General features: G+C 45.8%; 1 protein-coding gene and 1 long non-coding RNA gene across 3 annotated transcripts in view; both read left to right on the forward strand.

The window, feature by feature from the left end:
- The window catches only part of LOC121936707, a 49773-nt gene extending 46010 nt beyond the window's left edge, over positions 1 to 3763 (forward strand). The window contains exons 6-7 of one of the 2 annotated variants that reach the window (XR_006105018.1): positions 913 to 1269; positions 2874 to 3763. This is a non-coding gene — a long non-coding RNA (uncharacterized LOC121936707). Of the gene's footprint in view, positions 1 to 912; positions 1622 to 2873 lie in introns of those variants that run through there. The other variant, XR_006105017.1, reaches the window with a different exon arrangement.
- A 2864-nt stretch (positions 3764 to 6627) lies between these two features.
- Positions 6628 to 23978, forward strand: part of SEMA6B (semaphorin 6B) — a 133418-nt gene continuing 116067 nt past the window's right edge. Inside the window, exon 1 of the mRNA XM_042479530.1 lies at positions 6628 to 6668. The gene's annotated coding sequence lies outside the window, so the exon portion shown is untranslated. The remainder of the gene's footprint in view (positions 6669 to 23978) is intronic.

Genomic DNA, 23978 nt, shown 5'->3' on the forward strand with positions numbered 1-23978 from the left:
CCTCATTTTCAGGGTGGGTGCCTTGTTTTGGGGGTGGATGTCTTGTTTTCAGGGTGGGTACCTTGTTTTCAGGTTAGGTGCCTCATTTTCAGAGTTAGGTGCCTCGTTTTCAGGGTGGGTGCCTCGCTCCCTGGCTGAATGCCTCATTTTCAGAGGAAGTGACTTGCAGCAGTGGGTGACAAAGAGGGATGAATGTGTAGATAGCTGTCCAGCATTACTCCGTGTAATGGAGGGAATTAGGGTCCGCCTTGGAGCCAAAATACTTCAGGCTGCTCCCAAAATATTCTACCCGGTGTAGATCCACCTTGAGTTAGGGGACACTGCTTATTTTCATCTCCTGCCGGCCACATTCAAAGCAGTCCCTTGCCTCGAGGTGGATTCTCTCCAGCTCCATTTCCAGTGCGAATAACTCCTCTCTGCTGGCTGCTTGCAGGTCGAGAAGGTCACCATCTCACTGAACTTAGCTGCTCCTTTTGCAGGGCTAAATCCATATCTTCTTGTCAGATAAAGTCACTCGTCTGGAAAGAAAGGGAGAGAGAGAGAAAAAAAAGGCCTGCTCAGAATTGTTGATAGGGCAGCCCCGGGTGAGTGGATCTTGTGAATTTTAATTCAGGAAAGAAGAACAGATGTCGCAGGAGCGGGGAGGTGATGGTAGAGGGAGACAGCTGCTGCGTCTCCTAAGGACTTTGCATTACTTGGTAAGGTGTGTGTGTGTGCGTGCGTTTGAGGAAATCATACCACCAGGCTTCTGTGCAAAGGAGACCATGCAACCTGTCAAAGCAGCCAAAGAGGCGCTCCTAGGCACACTCATGTGCACCGCAATGCAAGAGGCGATCTGTTTTGTTCACTTCTTTGTTTCCCATTATCTTTCGCTCGCTTTCCAAAGCTCGAGTTCCCTTTTCTGTCTTGTAGGTGCCGGAGGAATACAAGAAGATCATTTCTTTTACCAAGTGCGGAGACACGGACGAGCAGAGATATTGCAGTTGTCATATGGAGTCCAGATGACTTTGACTTATCATCAACTTATGAAGGGGAGACCTCCAAGATACCTGGTCATGAACTGGCCTACTTAGGTCTTGCAAACTCAGGGCAGCCATGGCATCCTTGATGGAGTCAATCCATCTCTAGTGTAGTCTCCATTTTCTACTGCCTTCTACTTCACTCCTTTCCAATGAGTCCCATCATCTGAGAGAGAGAGAGAGAGAAGAGCGGCCAGGCACAGCTCCATCATGCTTTGGATTGGCACATTTTGATGCTCCGGGAAGCTTTGTGAGTGGTTGTAATGCACACGTAGCCTGAAACTGCATCAAAATTGAGGAGTGGAGGGCTTCAAGGAGCACAAAAATGGAGTCTGGGGTCATGTTTATCTACTTCTAATCTAAATCATGTTTGTCTTGGCCTGGGATCTAGGAGCCTTAGTATATCAAAAGGTAAACATGAGTCAAAAGCAGCTTAAAAAGCCAATATTAATAGTAGAAGCCTTGAGTTGGAAGAAACCCCCAAGGGTCATTCAGTCCAACCCCAAGACACAATCAATACAACTCTGACAGACAGCAATCCGACCTCTATTTAAAAACCTCCAAAGAAGGAGACTCCACCATTCTCTGAGGCAGCATCTTCCACTGTTGCATTCTTACAGTCAAGACGTTCTTCCTGATGTTTAGGTGGAATCTCTTTTCCTATAGTTTGAATCCATTGCTCTGGGTCCTGGCCTCTGGAGCAGAAGAAAACAAGCTTGCTCCATCCTCAATCTGACCTCCCTTCAAATATTTAAACGGTGCTACCATATCACCTCTTAACCTTCTCTTTTCCAGGCTAAACATCCCCAGGTCCCTAAGGGTTTGGTGGTTTCCAGACCTTCCACCATTTTGGTTGCCCTCCTCTGGACGCGCTCCGGCGTGTGCACATCCTTCCTGAATTGTGGTCCCCAAAATTGGACACAATTTTCCTAGTGAGATCTGACCAAAGCAGAAGAGAACGGCACTATACCTTTCCTCATCCTTCCCTCCCGCTGCTCTGGGAAGAAAATTGCCCATTCAAATTCATAAGAGCCATTAATGGGAAGGGAAACGGCGCGCTCTCGTTGTGCCGATGACAAAATGGGCGAATTAGGTATTCATTACGGCTTGAGAGATTGGCAAACTTTGTATTTAAATCTCCATCTCCGGAGGAATGGGTTCCATCTGGGTGACACAGTAATAAGCTGTCGATTAACCCATTCAGCGCCAGAGCAATGGAATGGGAATCTAGTTTATGATGGTTGGGCACAATTTTTTTGACTTGGTCGCCCGTTTAGTAGATGGTGGGAATGCTTTGAAGGGCCTAAAGATGATAAAAAGTCCCTAAACTGAATCAGATTGTGGTTCACTCTAGGAATGGAAAATGGGTTTCCTAGCCAGTTTTTTGCACCCAGAAAGGCCTTGTTCCTGAAACCACTGCTTTTTAATGTAAAATTGCTCTGGATTTTTGCATGAAAACATATTTTGAACAGATATGTCAAATCCACATGCAATTCTGGAGAATCTGGAAACCAAGCTTGGATATGTTTAGCTTGGAGAAGGCAAGGCTGTAGAATGAATACAGTTTGACATCACTTTAACTACCATGCTTGCATGCTAGGGAGTTCTGGGATTTGTAGTTTTGGGAGCGTTTTAGCCTTCTCTGTCAGAGAGCTCTGGTGCCACAACAAACTCCAAATCCCAGGATCCCATAGGATGGAGCCATAGCAGTTAACGCAATGACAAACGGCATTCATTCCTCAATGCGGCAGCAGCCAACGTCCCACAGATATGCTTCAAGAACTGTGTGGTTTTCGAAGGCTTTCTCACCACAGGAAGATAATTGCTAAAATTACTTGTTGCTTCCTTTGATAGGAAACTTTGGAAGCATCCCCAGAACAGAGGACAAACCTTGCAAGCGCAGAAAGCAGTCAGAGAAAAGAGAGATTGCTGTAGAGGTGGATAGAAATGACTGATAGTTGAAAATAAAAAGAAAATGAGGGGAAGAAAAAGCTGCTCATGGAAAGCTCCTTTAATGTCTGAAGTCGAACCAAGAGTAGAGTCACTGTAAGCCTGGACATGGTGCAAATTCTCTCCAGATATGCGCAAAGGCACCATAGCAATTTTCTTTCCTCCCCTTCCTCCACTTAAATGGCAAAATGAATAAAGCATTCCAGATCCCAGCCAAGGATGGCATCCAAGTGGCTCGGGTGTTAGAAAAAAAATCCCCGCCTGCTCTGCTGTGACGTGAACAGATGGGTGCCTCTGGCGACGCAGCGCTCCCGATCTCGCTCGGTAATGAGTCTCTCCGCTTGGCTTGGGCCACATGCTCCTCTGAATGAAAGAGGTGGGACCCCGGCACACCGAACACACGAAGAAGGTGGCGCAGAGGGAGAATCAGCCACCCAGTCGGAAAAACGTCTCACCGAGGCCACAGGTGACAGATTTGAGTTTCATGGGTTGGGACCTAATCCATTTTTCCTTTCCATGGATCCACAGCTTTGCAATGATCAGTCACAGTACACAGCTTGGCTTCACAGAATCAATTAATTAATGGAGTTGGAAAGGACCACAAAGGTCATCGAATCCAACCCTCTGCCATGCAGGAAGGCACACCTTTACAAATACCTTTACACACACGCAACCTTCCTTGGGTTACATATTTGATTTGATTTTATCGCCGAATGAGTGGATCCAGTTTGCGTAGGCTGGTAAAGAGATCTGCAATTTGAGAGGATCAAATTTTTGTAGCCTGATGGAGAGATCTGGAATGCTAGCAAGGTTTTTTGCCCCCACCAACCATTTTTTATTATTTATATTTTATTTCTCTCAGGTGCTGCCCAAGGGCCAGGTAGTCCAACCCCTGGCATGCAAACACTTCTGAAAGTGGCCATCAAACGTCTCAAAAGAATGCCAGAGACCGCCACCCTCAGAGCTGAACAGGTAAAAAATGTTCTCCTAACGTTTAGGGGGAATCCTTTTCTTCTAATTTGAATCCTTTGGCTCAGTTCCAGTCTCTGGAGCAGCAGAATAAAACTCGCGCCGATGGAAGTCTAGGATTTGTATGTTGTTGTGGCAACCCAGAGCTCTCGTCAGGAAGGCCAAATCCCTGGATTATTGCTTGCATTGGCGGTTTCAACCATGTCTGTAGGGTGGTAATCCAATCCAGTTTTCGTATAGTCTTGAAAAGAATTGGCCATGGTGCTAGACTTATCTTGCAAATTGATTCAGACCGCAAGTAGAGTCAGAGAAGATTCACCATCCCACAAACGGGATCCACCGGTTGCAAGTGAACCTTAGCCGTTACCAATGCCCTCCCATCCAGATCCAGATAGCCCCTAATAATAATAATAATAATAATAATGCATTTGTATCTCGCTTTTCCCCAACAATGAGACTTAAAGCAGCTTTGGTCTCAGAGTCACACTTCCCATTATTCAGACCGATATAGAAAGCAAAGGATCTCTAAACTCTGACGAACTCATGTTTTTATTCAAAGATCTCCGATCACCTCTGAGCCAACCTGGAAGGAGCTCAGAAGAGCCTCCTGTCTCTAGGGCCGATCATCGCCCGTGTTTATTCCTTCCCTCCATTTAACGTGATTATGCCAATATTTAAAAATATCTTAATTCCTCCTTCTCCCACCACTCCATCTCTTCCGACGAGGAGCTCTAACAAGCTATTCCATGCCTGCCTCCTCCTTCGCCGAATTAGCAACGGATCTGGCAAGCCGCAGTCTTGGATAAAAAACAGCATTTCTTTAATTAAAACAATTAATCGGGGTGCGGGGAATGGGCGGGAAGAGAGGGTTGAGTGGCGGGGGCTGCTTTCCAAGAGCGTCTGCATTGGGTTTATTGATAAGAGATTGCTTCAGATTGTTGCAATAGTTGTGCTATAACTTGGAAGGAGACTTTTGTCTGATCCTGCACAAGGTGGGGGGGGGCACCTAATACCATCACACATATGTCTGGATCTTGTTGGTGAATCCCCACTTTGACCTCATTCCCACTTACAAATAAACTGGTTTGCAGTCTGAATCGATGGATTGATTCAACAGCGGAGCGTGGTTCACACTACATTTGCCCCAACCTCATTTTTTCCCTGTAAAATAACCCACTTGTGGTTCACATTCACAAATGAATTGCTTCAAAATAGACCTGCTCCAGCCAGCTGAAGGGCAAATTTAAATCGATTCCGATCCGCATCTGGTTCACACTTGCGCTGAATTGATTTATTCAAAAAGACTCAGAAAAACCAGCATCAAAAAGACGCGGGTTAAATGGGTCTAGTGCATGCCCCCCCTCTCCAAATCGCTTCAGCAATTTGGTTCAAGTGGGAACCAGGATCATTTGAACCGGTTAAAACCAATTTGCCATCTGGTTTAAAAGGTAGTGGGAATCAGGCCTAAATTGTTGCTGTTATTGTTGTTAACTCCCTTTCGGTCGACCCAGGCTCATGCTGACCCTGTGGATAAGACATCTCCAAGGCTCCTTTTCCATCACTGCACTTCTAAAGTCCTATAAATTCATACCTGCGAATTCCCTAATAGAGTCTATCCATCCACCCATCTCCCTTCCTTTCTTTCAGCTAGATTACCCCTCTTTATTCAACTGTTTGAATAGCAATAGCATTTACATTTCTATACTGCTATATGGTGAACTCAGCGCTCTCTGAGCTGTTTATTGTCTGTAAGCCAATTGCCCCCAAGAAGCTGGGGACTCATTTGACCGGCCTACGAAAGGATGAGAGCCTGAGTCAAGCTAGGAGCCCTCTGGGATCGAACTCACAACCTTGTGGTTGCAGTCCTGGCATTTAGCCACTGTGCCACCAGGGCTCCTTAAAATAGTGGGCCAACACATTAAGTAATACTATTGATGCATTGGTTCTACTCTTATTTTGTCATTTGCTTATGCATTTGTATGTATGCGTATGTGTTGGTTTCCATGGCCGAGTGGGGATTCAAACACTGATCTCCAGAGTCCAGCACTCAAAGCACTATGCCACATTGGTTCTCAAGGTAGAGAGATCTTATCGCTCCTTTGAGACTAGGATATAGCCGTTATTAGTCTGTAGCATCAGTATGTAGAGAGATCTTGTAACACCTTGTAGATCTTTGAGACTAACGCTTGTAGATCTTTGAGACAAATTAAAAGACATTGGCAGCACAAGCTTTTGTAGACTACAGTCTATGTTCTCAGTTGCATTACCTTTTAATTCCACCTTGTAGCATCAGCCTTTGTAGACTCAGTCTGCTTCCTCAAATGCATTACTTAAGTTGACTTAAGTCTATCAAAGCCGACACTCCCAACTTCTTCCTTTCAACAAGTCTCCAAGGTGCTACAAGATCTCTCTACATACAGATTTTACAGACTGACATGGCTATATCTTTGAATTCTGGCTCTGAAGATGGAATAGTATCACAGAATCCTAGAGTCATAAGAGCTGGAGCAAACTCCAAGGGTCATCCAGTCCAACCCACTGGCCTTGGAGGAGACACAGTTAGCCATTTAGGTTTCTCTGCATGATGGTGTCATTGAAGGCAAGTGTTGGCCATAGAGGACAAGGGCAACCTAAACCAATGAAATGGCTTTTTTCCCTAGGGAAAAAAAAGAATTCTAGGCCAGGAAGAAGAGAAAGGAAGGCGGAAGATGCAAACGGGAAATCAAAACAGTGAGTCATTTTGCTTCAGCAGAAGCATCCTATGGGGACTACTTAAATCAGTGCACCCAATGCTCCGGATAAGGCAAAGCTGGAATCCCTTAAGCTTCCCGAAAGATGCTTAATTGTGCCCAGAAGACACACAGAACTGAAGGCGCCGGTTTCCAAGCGGCGTTGTCTCCCGAGGACCCGCTTGCCTGCGTAGCCGTGCATTCCTTTGCTTTGGAGACGTTCCCCCTCTGTGTGTTTTTCCAAACAGCAGCTCAACAGGGTTAGATGGTCCTCCCAGGAGACGCTTTCCCACATCTTATCTTCCCTGCCGTTGCTGCAAAAGCTTCTTCATATCGCGCCACTCCTGGGCGCTTCCCAGCTGGGACTGTGTTGGCTTCTGTGTAAAAAAAAAAAAGTGAGGTAGCATTTAGCAAAGAGCTAAACAGGGGGCAAACATGGCGTCGTGGCTCGAGTGTTGGACCACAAGTCTGGAGGCCAGGTTCGATTCCCCTCTCGGCCCTGAAACCCACTGGGTTACCTTGGATAAGTCATACACTCTCAATAACAACTCTGGCCTAAATACTCACAAGGCACCAGATCCCATCTGATCTTGGAAGCTATGCAGGGTCATCCCTGGTTAGTACTTGGATGGGAGACCCCCCCCCGGGAATCCTGGATAATGGAGGCTCTATTTCAGAAGAAGGAACTGGACAAACCACCTCCAAGTCTTCCTTCCCTAAGAAAACCCTCTGAAATTCACAGAGTTGCACATATATATTCACACAAATACCCATAAGGCACCAGCTCTTATCTGATCTTGGAAGCTCAGCGGGGCCAGCGCTGGTTAGTACTTGGATGAGAGACTGCCAATAAATCTCAGGTGCTGGAAGCTTTACTCCAGAGGAAAGAACTGGCCAAACCACCTCTGAGTCTTCCTTGCCCCAATGAAGTCTATGGGGGTCACCATAAGCAACCTGAAGACGTGCACACACACAACATTTAAAGCAGTTAAAAAGACACGCAATTTTGCAACCTGAGAAAGGAACGGCAAATTGGAGGGTGAATTTTAGAATCAGCAAAAATAGGAGGAACCCCATTGTCGTGATTTCTTTGACCTTTTCAGCCCAGGCGAGACAAGAAATTCATCCTTGGGTTGTGATCGTCCAATACATCCTAGACCTAGGTTATTGCTATTTCATTTCACCATGAGTTCAGTATGGCACCTCTGTGCCAACCTTGCCCCCTCTTCCTTCTTGGCAAAAGCCACCCCTTCGTGGCAGGCCCCAAAGCCAAAAAAAACAGTGACCAGGGAAGAGGAGAGATGTGGCCAACCCACAGTCAGGCCTTGGAAAACCCTTCTACCATGATGTCTGCCCACCTTCTTCATATTTTGTACCCCTGAATGCCAGCATCTCAAATCAATTCTTTGGAAAGAGGCAGGCCCTTTGCCAAGAAACGCACAACAGTCTCCCCATTCCTCCCCCCAAAAAAGTTGCAGAGAAAGTCACAAAAGACTCTGAACTGGCAGAAAGCATGAACGGATGAATGGGTTGAGAATGCAAGGAGAAAAGAGATGCACCATGCGGATTTTGAGATGAGGGCCTGGGGCTTTGCAGAAGGTGGTGGACAGCATGAAGTGAGAGGCCCCGTCTATGGACAAATGGGATCCTGGATTTTCTACCAACTTCTTCACAGGGCTTGGGACATCACCGCCGTCATCCTCCGGAGCATGTCCAGAGAAGGGCCTTCAAGATGGCCAAAGGCTTAGAAAGCAAGGCTTATGAGGAATGACTTGGGGGAGTTTCACTTGGAGAAGAGAAAAGGGGAACATCATTGACATCTTTAAATATCTAAAGGGGTGACATCTGGAGTCCTGTGTTCAGTTCTGAGCTGAAGTTGGAATGGGTTTGGAGAAGGGCAGCAAGGATGGTAAGAGACATGGAGAACAAAACAGATGAGGAGAAATGGAAGGAGCTGGGCATGTTCGGCTTGGTCAGCATTTCCCAAACTTTGGTCCTCCAGGACTTTTGGATTTTAGCCCTCAGAAGCCCTAGCCAGTTGAGCCAAAACCCAGGAATTCTAGGAGCTGAAGCCCAACTGGAGGACCAGTGTTTAGGAAACACTGACATTGGGGAAGAAAAGACCGAGGGGGATGGGATTTCACTCTTCAAAGTACAGTATCTCAAGGAGTGTCCTAGAGAGGATAGACTTATTCCCCAGAGGATAGGACCAGGTGTAATGGTTTTAAGTTTCTGACTTCTGGTACAGTGAAAGTATCGTAGGGTTTTCCCAGCAAGATTTGTTCCAAGGAGGTTTGCCCTTGCCTTCCTCTGAAGCTGAGAGTGTGTGACTTGTCCAAGGTGGCCCGGTGGGTTTCATGGCCGAGTTGGGAATTGAACCATGGTCTCCAGTCCAATGCTCAAGCCACTACACCATGCTGGCCCTCCTCCTTAGATAGCCATAAATCAGAATCTGCACTTTCTAATGAAGACTGGCCTCTGGCCCTCCATTGCAGAGCCTGGCAATCCGTTGGGGAGAAGAGAGCAGTTTGATGCCCTGTCTAAACAGATTGACTTTCAATCCATCAATGGGAAGGCATCTGTTAGCTGGTTTCTTCTCTCTTCTTTTTATTTTCCTTTTTTTAAAGGCAGCAGCTGGAAAGACGGGGAGCGCGTTCCAGTTTTCTGAATGGGGAGCTAATTGGGTAATGCCAGCCTTGCCACGGCGGGGCTCACCTTGCCAGGTAAAGGCCAACAGCTCCGCAGATGGCACCTCCATCCCCCCCCAACTGTTGCGGAAGGCAGGCCATCTCTTGGCTGGCACAAGGCCTGGCTCAGCTGCAATTACATCTGAAAAGCAATTCCTCTCCAGGGAGGAATGAAGGAGAGGGAAGGAAGAAGCGAGAAGGCCAGGGAAGCCAATACGATTGGCAGCCCTTGGCTTAACTAAAAGGGTGCCTTTTCAATGAAGAGAGGGGATCAGCCGTGGCCCAGGCAGCCCTGTCAAAGCTGGCCAGGCTTCGTCTGCTCATGTGGGCTGGGGATTCTGGGAGTTGCAACCCCTCCCAAGTGGAATCATTTCCCAACTTGGAAGTGGAGATCTCCCTTTCTTTTGGCTCTGAATTTACCATCCTCAGGAACAGAGAGGCTAGTATCAAAAGAAGGGGAAGGGAGGGAGAGAGAGAGGGATATATTCAAGGAAGCAAGAGAAGGGAAAGGAAAGGAAGAGAAGAGAAATATTCAAGGAAGGGAAGGGAAGAGCAGATAAATATTCAGGGAGAGAGGGAAGGAGGGAGGGAAGGGAAGGGAATACATTCAGGGGCAAAAGGAAGGAAGGTGAAGGGATATATTAAAGGTTGGTAGGAAGGGATGGAAGGAAGGAAGGAAGAGAAGGGATATATATTGAAGGGAGGGAGGGAAGGGGATGGCATATATTCAGGGAAGGAAGGAAGAGGAAGGGAGGAGATATATTTAGGGTTGGAAGGGAAGGAGAAAAGGGAAGGGATCTTTCATCACCTTGAAGACACCCTTGTTACACCACCTTTCCTTTGGCTGCATCTGCACTGCAGAAATAATGCAGTTTGACACCGCTTTAACTGCCGTGGCTCAATGTTCTGGAATCCTGGGGTCTGTAATTTTGTGAGAGACTTAGCCTCCTCTGTCGGAGAGCTCTGAGGCCACAACAAGCTACAAATTCCAGGACTCAGCCCTGGAATTTGTAGCTCAACACCCTGACAGCTAAAATGGTGCCAAGCTGCTTATTTCTGCAATGCAGGCACAGCTCTTGTTGTTGTTCTCATTTCCCATCAAGTCGACTTTATGCCATTGCACCCTACGGGATTTCAGTGTTGCTAAAAGAGTTAAAATATGTCTTGGTTGGGAAGATAAGGATTTATAAGGATGCCAAAGCAGTGGAATAAGACCAAACTACACATGTTTTATGGCTATTTTCCTATTATTTTTGAATATTCTTTCCATCTCCGATGGATTGTCAGATACATACAAAGCCCTTCTGTTGGGGGATAAATACATTGACCTTTTCGAGGGGGTGCTTGGCTTTCTTTGAAACATGGCGTCCGGGAAAGAATCCCAGCCCAGGCCTGATTTTGGGATCCTTTTTAATACTGTTATTTTTTTCCTCGCAGAATGGAATAGGAAATAAACCCTTTTGTGATGGAGATGGGAGAAAAGCGAGGGAGAGGGACGACCACAAATGTTTAGAAACCGCCAACTTGAATGCCAACGTATTGATGCCAAAGAGGGAAGGAGTTGGCAAGGCTGGTTTTTTATTTTTCTTATGTAAAACATCCCGCCAGCAGCGTCAGCGGTATTGAATCCTAAATATTGTGAAGGAGAGAGGATTAATTCCCACCGGGCCAAAGAATACAGGGATGGGAGAAGAGTGCGAGGAAGTGTACAATGGAAAGATTAGGTGTTTGTGTAAATAACAGTCAAAAGCTTTGGCACCGACCGAGTCTTTCGGGGCTCATTCATGCTGAAATGTGGATGCATGGTCCCAAAGGTGGATGACTATAGATCTGGGTTCAAATACCCCGAAGGAAGAACCAGGGAGTTGTCGCGTCGTCGTTGTTCACTTAATTTATTGGTGGTGGTTCTTTGTCGTTGTCTTTAGGTGCCTTCAAAGTCATTTCCGACTTATGGCGACCCTAAGAGGGACTTTCCTTAGAGGTCTTTAAACAGAGGCTGGATGGCCATCTGTTGGGTATGCTTTGATTGAGAGTTCCTGCATGGCAGAATGGGGTTGGACTGGATGGCCCTTCGGGTCTCTTCCAACTCTATGACTTATGGCTGGGTTTTCTGAGGCTGAGGTTTTCTGGGGCTGAGAGTGTGTGACTCACCCAAAATCACTTATGGCAACCCTAAGGTGAACCTATCATGGAGTTTTCTGGAATGGTTCAGAGGAGATTTGCCTTGGCCTTCCTCTGAGGTTGAGAGAGTGACTCACCCAAGGTCACCCAATGGGTTTCCATGGCCGAGTGAGGAATCGAACCCTGGTCTCCAGAGTCATAGACCAACGCTCAAAGCACTATATTACACCGGTTTGTGCTGTTCTTTTGTGCCTTCAAGTCAAATCCAGTTCATGGTGATCCCATCCTTGGGTCTCCTCAGGTTCATGGGAAACTTACCATTGCCTTCCACTAAGGTTGAGAGAGTGTGACTTGCGCACAGTTATCAAATGGGCTTCCATGGCCAAGCAGAGATTCAAACCCTAGTCCAACACTCAAACCACTATACAATGCTGCCTCTCACTGGCAGGATTTATTCAGATCCTTCCTGTGAATTGTCGAAGGTCAAATATGGGTTTCTATGGTGGAGTCAGGATTTGAACCTGTTCTCCTAGCCAAACTCTCAAACCGTGCTGCCTCTCGCTGGCAAGATTGCCCCAGAGGAGGTTTGCCATTGCCTTCCTCTGAGGCTGAGAGAGTGTGGCTTGCCCAATACTGGGTTGCTACAGTCAAAGAAGGATCTAATCCAGGCCTCCTAACAATCAAACCACTATACTATGCAGGCTCTTATATCTATATCTATGACGGCATCAAAAATATTGAAGTTCAACGTTGCTTTAACTGTTGTGGCTCAGTGCTATGGAAGCCTGGGATTTGTAGTTTGGTGAGATTTAGCCTTCTCTGTCGGAGAGCTCTGGTGTCTCAACACATTACAAATCCCAGGATGCCGTAGCATGGAGCCATGGCAGGTAAAGTGGGGTCAAACTGAATTAAATCTGCAGTTTATATCCCTATCTATATCCATCCATGCATGCATGGTTGATTTAAGAGCAAACAAACAGTCCTTCTGACAAGTTTGTTCTGGATCCCCAAAGGAGGCAGTGAACCACTCAAATGTATGCGCTGGAGTCAATTTGATAGTGCATAACCGCAAACACACAGGGACAGATATATAAAGACTTACATATATATATACACACACACACACACACACACAGTTGGCCCTCCACATTTTGCGGTTTTGACTTTGGCGGATTTGATTATTGGCAGATTTGATTAATATGTTCTCTCTAGGAATATCTAGGTCCTCCAGCGCCACTTTGCTGGAGGTTGACCATAGAGTCACACTGGGGACCTAGAGAGAACACTTCTCTACAGATTTGTAGGTCCTCTAGTGCAATTCTATGGTCATCTTCTGCCAGACGTTGGCCGTAGAGTTGCACTGGAAGACCTAGATATTCATAGACAAAACACTGCTCTAGGCATTTGTAGGTCCTCCAGTGCAATTCTATGGTCACCTTTCACCAGATGTTGGCCATAGAGTTGCACTGGAAGACCTAGATATTCATAGAGAAAACACTTCTCTGGGCATTTGTAGGTCCTCCAGTGCAATTCTATGGTCACCTTTCGCCAGATGTTGACCATAGAGTTGCACTGGAAGACCTAGATATTCATAGAGGAAACACTTCTCTGGGCATTTGTAGGTCCTCCAGTGCAATTCTATGGTCACCTTCTGCCAGATGTTGATCACAGAATTGCACTGTAAGACCTAAATATTTGTAGGGAAAACACTTCTTTGGGCATTTGTGTGTTCTCCAATGCAATTCTGTGGTCACCTTCTGCCAGATGTTGCCCATAGAGTTCTGCTGGAGGACCTAAAGACTCCTAGAGAGATTGGTTAAAATAAGAGAGGTTTTTTATTTGCAGTTTTTTCACCGAATGTATATGTCTTTGAAAGTCTGCCCAAAGTACTCCTGAACTGACTGGCCTCCTTTGACCCGCCGTCTTGGAGAACACAGTTCGAGTCATCGTGAGCTCAGCGGCTGGAGGGCAAGCTACCAGCCCTTTTTTAATTCAACCACCAAAGACAGAAAGACTAGCCATCCAAAAACCAAGCTTATTACCAGAGGCTGGATGTGGTGTTTGTAGGAGCCAAAGGTCCAGAGCGCATTATGCAGCCCATAGTCCTAAGGCAGGGAAGGTGGTTGGCATGGAAAGCTGAAGACACTGGCTGTAATAAGGAGACTGAACCCGATGAGTGAAAGCATTGGTTGAGCAGGAAAACGTATTGGTTGGTGCATGCCCTCCAACATTTCACAGACGAAAACTGGGCCAGATTTGCGGGAGACATCGAGAGGCTGCAGCAGTTTGCTTTTGCCTGAGCCATTGTTGAGTTTAGCAGACTACTTTTGCACTTTGAGCTCAGTTTGCAGCGCTTAAGTAAGTGCGCCAAGGACAAAGGGAGAAAGTGGGAGGAGGAGAGAGAAACCAGGACATTTTAAAACCAGCTGGGAAAGGGGGAAAGCAGAGCATTAGGGACATTTGTAGGGTCTGTTGGTGTCATCTACATGGGGTCTCTTCCAACTTTACGATTCTATCATTCTGTGGATACATTCCCCTACAGCAAGGGAGGCCATAGTATGGTATTTGAGCCATGTATAGCCGCTGTTTTGTGACCCCTGAAGCTTTCACCAGTCCTCCGTTCTTTGCGCCTTCTCTGCCAAAGAGGGCTGGTGCCTCCCCAAACTACAAATCCCAGGATTTGGTCAAATGGTGCTTAAAAGTATGGTCCAGTTGCATTGTTTATGCAATGTGGATGCACCCTTGGGACTTAAAAATGTGGTCCAGTGGCATTATTTCTGCAACACAGATCCACCCCTGAGACTTAAAAATGCAGTCCACCTGTATTATTTCTACAATGCGGATGGACCCCCTAGGACTTAACAGTGTGGTCCAACGGCATTATTTCTGCAACCCGGATGCACCCCTGGCACAGGTATTTTAAAGTGTGCAATTGTGTCAACCCCTCTTTTCAGTGTTTGGTTGCAAAGAAGGCCTCTTCGTGAGTAGGGATCTCCGTAGGTGTAAGAGACTCCAAAATGCCATCAGCTGAGCTTTGGTTGGAGCCCATTAGCTCAGTGATACAATGATACAAGCCTCCCTTCCAAAGGGGTAAAACTCTTGGATAGAATATTATTCCTGAATTCCTTTGGGGTGTCTGTAAATCTTGCTTTGTGGGTCCCTAAAGCTGGACTGTGTTTGGCTTTGCCTCCTGCATCTCTGCATTTCTTTGGTGCTTGGAATTTGACCAACTCAACCCTGGAATCCAGCTTGGTTTTCGGATCCTTCTCAAGCGGCTCATGTTACTCCCTGGTAGGAATTTGGTTCATTTTCACACTGTTTGATTCTCCTTCTGCATTTTTCCTACCAGCCCTTTCTACTTTTATTCCTGGGTCCTCTTCTCCCTTGAACAGGACAGAAATGTACCCAACTCCCTCAACTATTCCTGAGTTTCCAGATTCTTTCATGGCTTAGTCTTCCAGATTCTTAGTTTTCCAGGTTCTTGACCATCTTGGCCTCATTCCTAGGACTCCATGTTTGCTTGGACCAAAACAGGATGGTCCAGTGCTAGTATTTCTTTCAGTGTGGATGCTACAGGCTTGTTGATGCAACATAGAATCACATTGGCTCTTTTTGCTGCCACATTACACTGTTGGCTCACGTTTAGCATTTATTCTACTAAGACCCCCAGAGCTGTCTCATACATGCTGATGCCAATCCATCCTATATTGTTGTGTTGTTGCATGCCTTGACTCATGTTTAGCATTTGTTCTGCTAAGATTCCCAGAGCTATCTCATACATACTGATGTCAATCCATCCTATATTGTTGCATTGTTGTTGTTGTGCACCTTGACTTATGTTTAGCATTTGTTCTACCAAGACCCCCAGACTTGTTTCACAATACTAATGCCAATCCATCCCATATTGTTGTGTTTTTGTGTGCCTTGACTAATGTTTTGCACTTGATCTTTTAAGACCCCCTGGACTTGTCTCGTATATACATAGATGTCAATCCATATTATATTGTTTTGTTGTTGTGTGTCTCCAAGTCATTTTTTGACTTTTGGTGACCCTAAGGAGGCCCTGTCACTGAGTTTTCCTGGCAGGATTTGTTCATGGGGGATTTGCCTTTGCTTTCCTCTGAGGCTGAGAGAATGAAGTGTCCAGTGAAGATTCAGGACTGACTGGGGATTTGAACCCTAGATGAATATTCTTCATGCATCTGAGGATGTAGGCTGCAGTCTACGAAAGCTCATGCTACCAATTTCTTTCTTTCTGCTAGTCTTAAAGGTGCTACAAAAGATCTTTCTTTCATTCTGATTCTTCATTGCAGAAGCATCCAGGGGTTCTTCCAAAAATTAATGGAGATGCTGGGGGTTTGAACCCAGATTATGTTGACATGTTTGCACGATCCTTCACTAAAGTCAACCTTTTGCCCATCCTTGTCTTTGGCGACATCCAGCAATGCCTTAACTAAACCCAAGCGACCACATCAAGAACCAGTCGGGAAGTAAAAGCAATAGCTGGCCAGGTCTATTCAATGCAATTAGTACCCAAACACCTTCCTGACTTGCTTCCAGTAAATACTGAATTTATTTTCTTCCCTTTGGTGTTTGACAGTAGCCAATGCGTGTGTGTGTGCTTTCTCTCTCTCTCTCTCTGGATAATTATATCTAGACTGAAATGATGAAAAGATATTTATATGCTTTGAGGCAGCATCATTTGAAGTCCTAAATCTTCTGAAGATAGAATCGCTGTCAGGGTTTGCCGAGGGAATTGCCTTCTGTTGCATGCGCCGAACAAAACCGGAGAGATAAACGAGGTACCGCGCACCAAAGATTAAAGTCTCTCGGCAGGGAAGTCAACACAAATGTACAAATGTACACATGCACACCGACCTGGGGCTGCGAGGTCAGTGGCTGTCCGCTCTGTGTTTTTGCCAAAACCCACCCTGATCAGCATGCGCTCGCCATCTTCTACCATCTCCCCCTCCACACAAAAAACCAAGGGTGTGCAACCTGCGAAGACCAGAGGTCCACGTATGAGAACATCGAAACATATGCTCACATTAGGGATGCAAGTCGTCCCTTATTTTTGTTCCCACGAAAGAGGAGGAAAGGTTTTGCTCCCTGTTGGGTGAAGCGATGGAAGGTTGTGTGGATTTTATTGTTGAGGGGGGCATTTCAAGGGTTTGGGGATGATAAGTTGTGGCTTGAGAGAGTTTATGGTTATTATTTGAGCCAAATGTGGTGGTGTGTTTCTTGGGAGCCAAATGTGATATGTCTTTTGGAGCCAAATGTGATGGTGTGTTTTATGGCACTAAATGGGATGGTAAGTGTCTTGGGAGCCAAGTGTATGGTGTGTTTCTTGGGAGTCAAATGTAAAGCGCTGTGCAACTTTCACAACGCTTTATAAAGGTTAATAAATAATAATAACAAATGTGATGGTGTGTTTCTTGGGAGCCAAATGTGAGGATGTGTCTTTGGGGCCGAATGGGATGGTGTGCTTCTTGGGAGCCAAATGTTATGGTATGTTTCTTGGGGGCCAAATGGGATGCTGTGTCTTTTGTGTGCCAAATGGGATGATGTGTTTCTTGGGAGCCAAATGGGATGATATGTTTTTGGGGCCAAATGTGATGGTCTGTTTCTTTGGAGCCAAATGTGATGGTGTGTGTGTTTTTGTGCCAAATGCAGTGTTTCTTTTGAACGAAATGCAGTGGTATATTTCTGTTTTGAACTCAACGCGATGGTGGTTGGTTTGGGGGTTTGTTTGTTTCAGAGAAACATGACGATGCTTTCAGAGGGTGGTTTGAGCAAAATGTGTCAGGCTTTTTTTAGCTACAGAGGATGGCCTTTTTTTTTGTGCTGAGCAAAATGTGACTTCACGTTTCTTGGGCAAAATGTGACTGTGGATTTCTAGCTGTTGTGTTTTTTGGTTTGTTTAGCAAAATCTGACTGTGGGTTTTAGGGGAGAGGTTTGAGGAAAATGTGACTGCAGGTGATTACTTTATTCTTTTGAGCAAAATGTCACGGGATGTTGAGCAAAATGTCACATTTTGGTGAGCAAAACTATCTATCTTAGATAAGGCATTTATGGATCACCTCTTGGCCCACTAGATCCTCTATGGTGATATACACTTGAAACATTAAATATGATGGCTTCATTCCCCCCCCCCCCCCCCCGGCATCTGGTCTGATCAGAGAGATTCGACTTGATTTGTGTTTTTACACTCCATTGTTTTACAGATTACAAATCTGGAATAAATGCTAGAATGACATGGAAGCCAGCGGACATTTCTGCCCCTTTCCAAGTCAAAAGGATAAGTCCATCTTGCAGGGTTCTCATACTCCACCAAAAGGATCTGGACTCTTGCAATGCTCCAACATAGGTTAAGTGTGGATTCCTGGCTTATTCCTTTTCCCTGTCAAGGCCAAGGAGGGGATATAGGTCAGATTGTTGCAGGGGTAGGTAAAATGGGATGAGGGAAGGATGCTTTCCTGGAAAGGACTAGCAGAAAGTGATACAGATTGCAAAGAGGCGCTTTGATCGGAGATCAAAGTCAAGGAGTCGCTAATCGCCGCAGTTCCAGGCGGTTGGGGTTTAATGCCTAATGGGAAATAGATGCTCTTAAGGTTGGCGTTGCCGGCTTCTTTTTGCAAAGGGGGGCAACAGGTACAGCACCAAAGGAGAGCGCCGGGCCTGTCATTGTCATGCCCTACGGGAAGCAGCTAATAATTAAGAGCGCAGAGTCCTGGCATGCAAAAAAGGAAGGGGATTTCTGCCATCTGAGGGAGGAAGCCTGCTGGGGGCTTTGAAGGATGCTGTTATTAATTACACGGAAAGTCTATTCCTCATTTTGCATCATGCGCGTTTGCGCTGCTGGTAGAGCAAACGGTTCCACTTGTGAACATTTGGCCCGAAGGGAATGGCACGGCGGGTCGTCTCCGTTTTTTGGTCCTGCGCTCAGGGTGGCATGCGGAGAGATGGGGAAGAGAATGTGCTGTGTGTGTTTCCCAGTAGAAATACCCATTTTGCTTCTCTGGGGGCTGACTGAAGCATGCCAGGCCTTGGAAATCTATATCCTTGCAAGACCATTGCATGTGGAAAGAAACACTGCACCTGTGACCCGGTCCACTTCTGGAAAATAAAATGGGCCTGAGCATGAGTGGAATTGGATGTAGTTGGGGAGAAGATGCACACAGATGATTTGGTGAAGGGGGAACTTGTGTACAAAGGAAGGATGTAGTTAGGAAAACAGATGCACTGATGATTCAGTCAGTGGGAAATGTGCACAAAGATAGAATGTAGTTGGGGAAATGGGCACATAAGAAGGGTATACTTGGGGGGAAATGGGCACACAGATGATTCAGTCAAGAGGGAAATACACTTGTCCCTCCATATTCTCTAGAGTTAGGAGCACAAGATCCCCCGTGAATATGGCAAAACCGCAAGTAACAAAATACGCCATGTTTTTACCTGAGAGGACACCTCTCTAGGAATCTCTAGGTCCTCCAGTGCAATTCTGTAGTCAACATCCAACAGACACTGACCATAGAACTGTGCTGGAGGAGCTACAAATGCCTAGGAGAGTGTTCTCTTTGAGAATCTCTAGATCTTTCGGTGCAACTTTTAATTAAAGTTGACCATAGAGTTGCATTGGAGGACCTAGATGTTCCTAGAGAGAACATATTAATCAAATCCGTGAATAACCAAATTTGCAAATATCAAAGCTGCAAATATGGTGAGATGAGTGTATACACAACGGAAGGATATAATTGGGAAAACATGCACACCAATGATTCGCTCAGGGGGAAATGTGTATGTAGGAAGGATGTAGTTGAGACAATGTGCACACCAATGATTCAGTCAAGGAATCAAAAGTAGAGGAAATCATATAAAGGAGATCAAAGAAGTGTGAGTCCATATTCCCTTACCTGGACACGGACTTGTGACACCAAGCACCAAGATTTTGTTTTCTGTGCAAAGCACCCGCATGCAAATTGTGCACAGAATAAGTGCTGAGCTACAAAGTTTCGCACAGGTCCAGGATTTTTCTGATCAGGATTTCTCGACACTCAAAACCTGCATTTAAAACCATTTCCCAAATGTTTTGAGATGTTCTTTCCATCCCTATCTACTGAATGGAAAACCTATGTTTGCCCATTGGCTTGTGCAAAGATTTGTCCCCCGTTTCTCCTTTTTCTCGAAATCCCCGCACCTTTAATACTTTTGTCATGTACCCAATTGCAAGGACTTCCTTCCAAACCAGTGCCAGAAATAAACTGGGGACCCAGTAAAGTTTGAGCAGAGGGCAGTGGGAAGCGACGGAGAGGATTAAACATATATTGCAAAGATCCAAAGAGTTTGCAAACAGCTTCCCTGTTTCTTTCCTTCCCTGGATCTTGCTTGATGTTTCTTCCTGGGTTCCCTCATGGCCTATTATGCGCTGCACATGGCTTTGCCCAAGAATGAACTTACAAGGGGTCTGGGCTGTTGAACACCATCAGGGAAGCAGATGAGGTTGTTTTAGGAGAAGGCTGCAACGGATGTGCCCTGGGATCGAGAGACGCGTGATGTGGCCTTGCTCACTGCTTTGGCCAGAGGCACTCTGGTTTGCGCCTGGCAGGTCTTTCAATCATCTGCAGTTGCCAAAAAAGAACAACAGCTTTGTGTGTTTGTGTCACCTTATGGTCACTCTATGAATTTGAGAGGGTTTTCTTAGGCAAGGAAGATTCAGACGTGGTTTTGCCAGTTTCTTCCTCTGAGATGTAGTTTATAGCACCTGGGGTTTGTTGGCAGTCTCCCATCCAAGGACTAACCAGGGCTGAGCTAGCTTAGCTTCCAAGATCAGGTAAGATTTGGTGCCTTTATTAGGGTATTTTGTGTGTCTATACCTTCACCTGTCAGTGTATGGTGACTCCATTAATTTCATAGGGTTTTCTTAGGCAAGGAAGACTCAGAGGTGGTTTGGCCAATTCCTTCCTCTGAAATACAGCCTACACTGGGATTTTTTGGCAGTCTCCCATCCAAGGACTAACCAAGGCTTCCAAGATCAGATATGTGTGTATGCCTTAAGTCACCCATCAACGACTCCATGAATTTCCAAGGGTTCCTTAAGCAAGGAAGACTTGGAGGTGGTTTAGCTAATTCCTTCCTCTGAAATATCATCTGGGATTCATTGGCGGTCTCCCACCCAAGTCCTCAGCAGGGCTGACCCTGCTGAGCTTTCAAGGTCAGACAGGAACTGGTGCCTTTAATGTATTTAGGCCATACTGGCCCAGGACCCATTGCTTTTGCTGGGCAGGTTCACCATTCTGTCTTAGTTTCTGAGAGGTGTGGAAGCCATTTGTGAACAAACAGTGTGGTACAGTGGGCTTTTGCTACACAGGTATGGTGCTTTGATTCGGCTTTAACTGCTATGGCAACATCCTCTTGAATCCTGGGATTTTGGTTTGATGGGGTACTGCTACTATGTTTGTTGTTGTTGTTGTGTACCTTCAAACTGTTTCCAACTTATGGTGACCCCAAGGCAAACCTATCATGGGGTTTGCCATTGACATCCTCTGAGGCTGAAAGAGTGTGACCCAGGGGGTTTCCATGGCCGAGCCGGGATTTGCACCCTGGTTTCTAGAGTTGTCATCTCAAACCACTACACAAAGCTGGCTCTAATTACATTTATATTTATTGGTGTTCCACCTTTCTCCCCAAATGGGGACCCAATGGAAGGGCTGGCTACTTGTAGTTTGCAAAGTCTTCTATGGAATCATTTTGTGAAGCATTATAAAAATGACTTTCTTTCCTAATGGCTTTAATCCCGGCACCAACAAAGTGCTTTTTAAAGATGCACACACCTCTCCCCCTTCATTATATTAGTTAATCCTTTCTGGCACTGTCCGATCCATTTCGGCACACTTGGTTGCACTGTCTCTTCGGCACGTTTTGCAAAAGCGGCAGGTTTCCGCCTCCCTTCCCGCCGATGAGAAAGAGCCCCCATCTCCGAGTCTTGTGTTCTTTTTATGATTCATTAATTATGCAATTTAAAACTTGATTCGAACAAGGGAAGGACAGAAATGGAAGAATACAAGGGTACAGCTGCGCCGAAGGTGGAGAAAAGTAACCGCAGAAAGTTGTGCAAAAGCAATCAATCGAGAGAAGAAACTTTGGATCCAGAAGAAGGAGCTAAAGCAGTTGGAAAGGACTTGAAGGCACACAGCAATAGATGCTTTTTGCTTTGCAAAAGTTTTTCCCCTTACTTTATTTCAAGATTTCCTTGATCGGCTACAAAAGGTCTGAGCCAGAGGGGAGGGGGAAAATCCCATTTTCGAAGGGATATATTTTCTTGCAAACCCCTCCGCCGCCCGGCTTAAATAGCACCTCAAATCTCATGATTGAATGTCTGGAGAAGCTTGCAGCAACGTTAGATGTTTTATTGCCGGGGATAAAATGTCCCTTGTATTCTGTATCACACGCCATCTGAACGCCCAGACTCATTTCATTGTTTTATGATCTGCTTTTATTCTTTTCCATGTTTGCTATAAATTAGTCACCGGCGAGAAGACCGGCTGGGTTGCCCTTTTGCGTGTTTGGAAGAGTTGCATTTTTTCTTTGGAGAAGGATGGAGAGCGGGGAATGTTAAGGAAGAGAATGCAAACCTGTGTTAAAAATAAGAGGCGAGAAAGGAAACAGGGGCTGCTATTATTGTTGTTGTTGTTGTTGTTGTTATTTCTTACCCACCTCTCCCCATGGATCAAGGAATGTGTTGGGAGAGTGGGAACGGGAGGAAATAATTTAATAATAATAATAATAATAATAATAATAATAATAATAATAATAGGTTTTATTTATATACCGCCCAATCACTGGGAATCCAAGCGGTTTACAATAGAGGGGATAACAGACAGTTCCCTGCCCACAGGCTTACAATCTAAAAGACACGACACAAAAGGAGAAGGGAATGGTGAGGGAGGGAGGGAATCAGGTCCAGCATTCTTCTCTCCCTCTGAGGCCTGGACCAAGGCAGATGGACCGGAGGGAGGGCTCTTCTTCTTCAGGCTAGCCCCTGATGGAACTGGGCCAGCCTTCTCTCTCCCTCAGAGGCCGAACGATGACAGTTAGGGAGGGAGGAGCCTCTGTCTTCAGGCCAGCCCCTGATGGTACTGGGCCAGCCTTCTCTCTCCCTCAGAGGCCGAACGATGACAGTTAGGGAGGGAGGAGCCTCTGTCTTCAGGCCAGCCCCTGATGGTACTGGGCCAGCCTTCTCTCTCCCTCAGAGGCCGAACGATGACAGGGAGAAAAAAACATGAATTTAACCAGATTCCTCAAGATATATTTCAATTTATAGCTGGCCCTCCACATTTGCAGATTTGACTTTTGTGGATTTCATTAATATGTTCTCTCTAGAAATCTTTCGGTCCTCCAGTGCAATTCTGCCGCAAGTTGACCATAGAGTTGTGCTGGAGAACCTAGAAGTTCCTAAAGAAAGCACTTCTCTAGGCATTTGAAGGTCCTCCAGCATGACTCTATGGTCAAATTCTGACAGATGTTGACCACAGAGTTCTGCTGGAGGACATAGAGATTCCTAGAGAGGTGTTCTCTCTGGTTAAAAAAGCAGTGTGTGGAGGGCCTACCGTACTCAGTTAAACTCACTTTTGGTCTATTTTCAGAAGTCAGGCCCCTAATATTAGAAGAGAGCAAGAAGGAAAAAGCACATATTAGCGCATACAGATAGTATCCTCCAATTTTTATTTAGGGCCACTCCATCCTCCGGTTTTCTTGGCCCGATTTCATACTTGCCATCCTCTGAGGCTGAGAGAGTGTGGCCTGCCCTGCGTCACCCACTTCTATGGCTTGGCCGGGATTCGAACCCTAGGCTCCCAAATTCCTAGGCGGCTGCCACACTGCAGAATGAACTATGCAGTTTGACACAGCTTTAACCGTTGTGGCTCCCTCCCATGGGATACTTGGATTTCTTAGTTCTGCAAGGCGCTTTCTTGGCTTGAGAGTGCTGGTGCCTTACTTGGGATTTTTAGTTGCACAAGGTCGGTTTCCTTCTTGGGCCAAGAGTGCCAGTGCCTCACCGAACTACAACTCCCAGGATTCTGGAGAATGGAGCCAAGGCAGTTAAAGCGGTGTTGAAATTGCATTCCATCCACAGTGCAGAGGCAGCCTTAATTACTATGGAGTTCATCACATTGGGGCTAATTTCAGCATTAAAGAGAGAGTATAGCACTTTTAATGCATCCTGCAAATGTAGCAGAAATGGCGAGTAATTGCACAAACGATTATCACATACAATTGTGCAAATAAAGTTATATCGGAAATGTAGTGTCAGTGAAATCCTGACAGTAAAAAGATGCACATCAGTGTTTCTTTGTGACCACTTTAATGGTGGGTTTCGTGCGACATAATTATGCCCTTTCCCCAGGATATTAATGGGATAAACTCTCAATCTCCTTCATGTGATAAACTCCTGTGTGAATTTCAAGGAACTTGTTAAAAACAATAGTGCTTCTACATCCCCCAA

Source organism: Sceloporus undulatus, chromosome 7 (assembly GCF_019175285.1).
Source record: "Sceloporus undulatus isolate JIND9_A2432 ecotype Alabama chromosome 7, SceUnd_v1.1, whole genome shotgun sequence".
NCBI lineage: Eukaryota > Metazoa > Chordata > Lepidosauria > Squamata > Phrynosomatidae > Sceloporus > Sceloporus undulatus.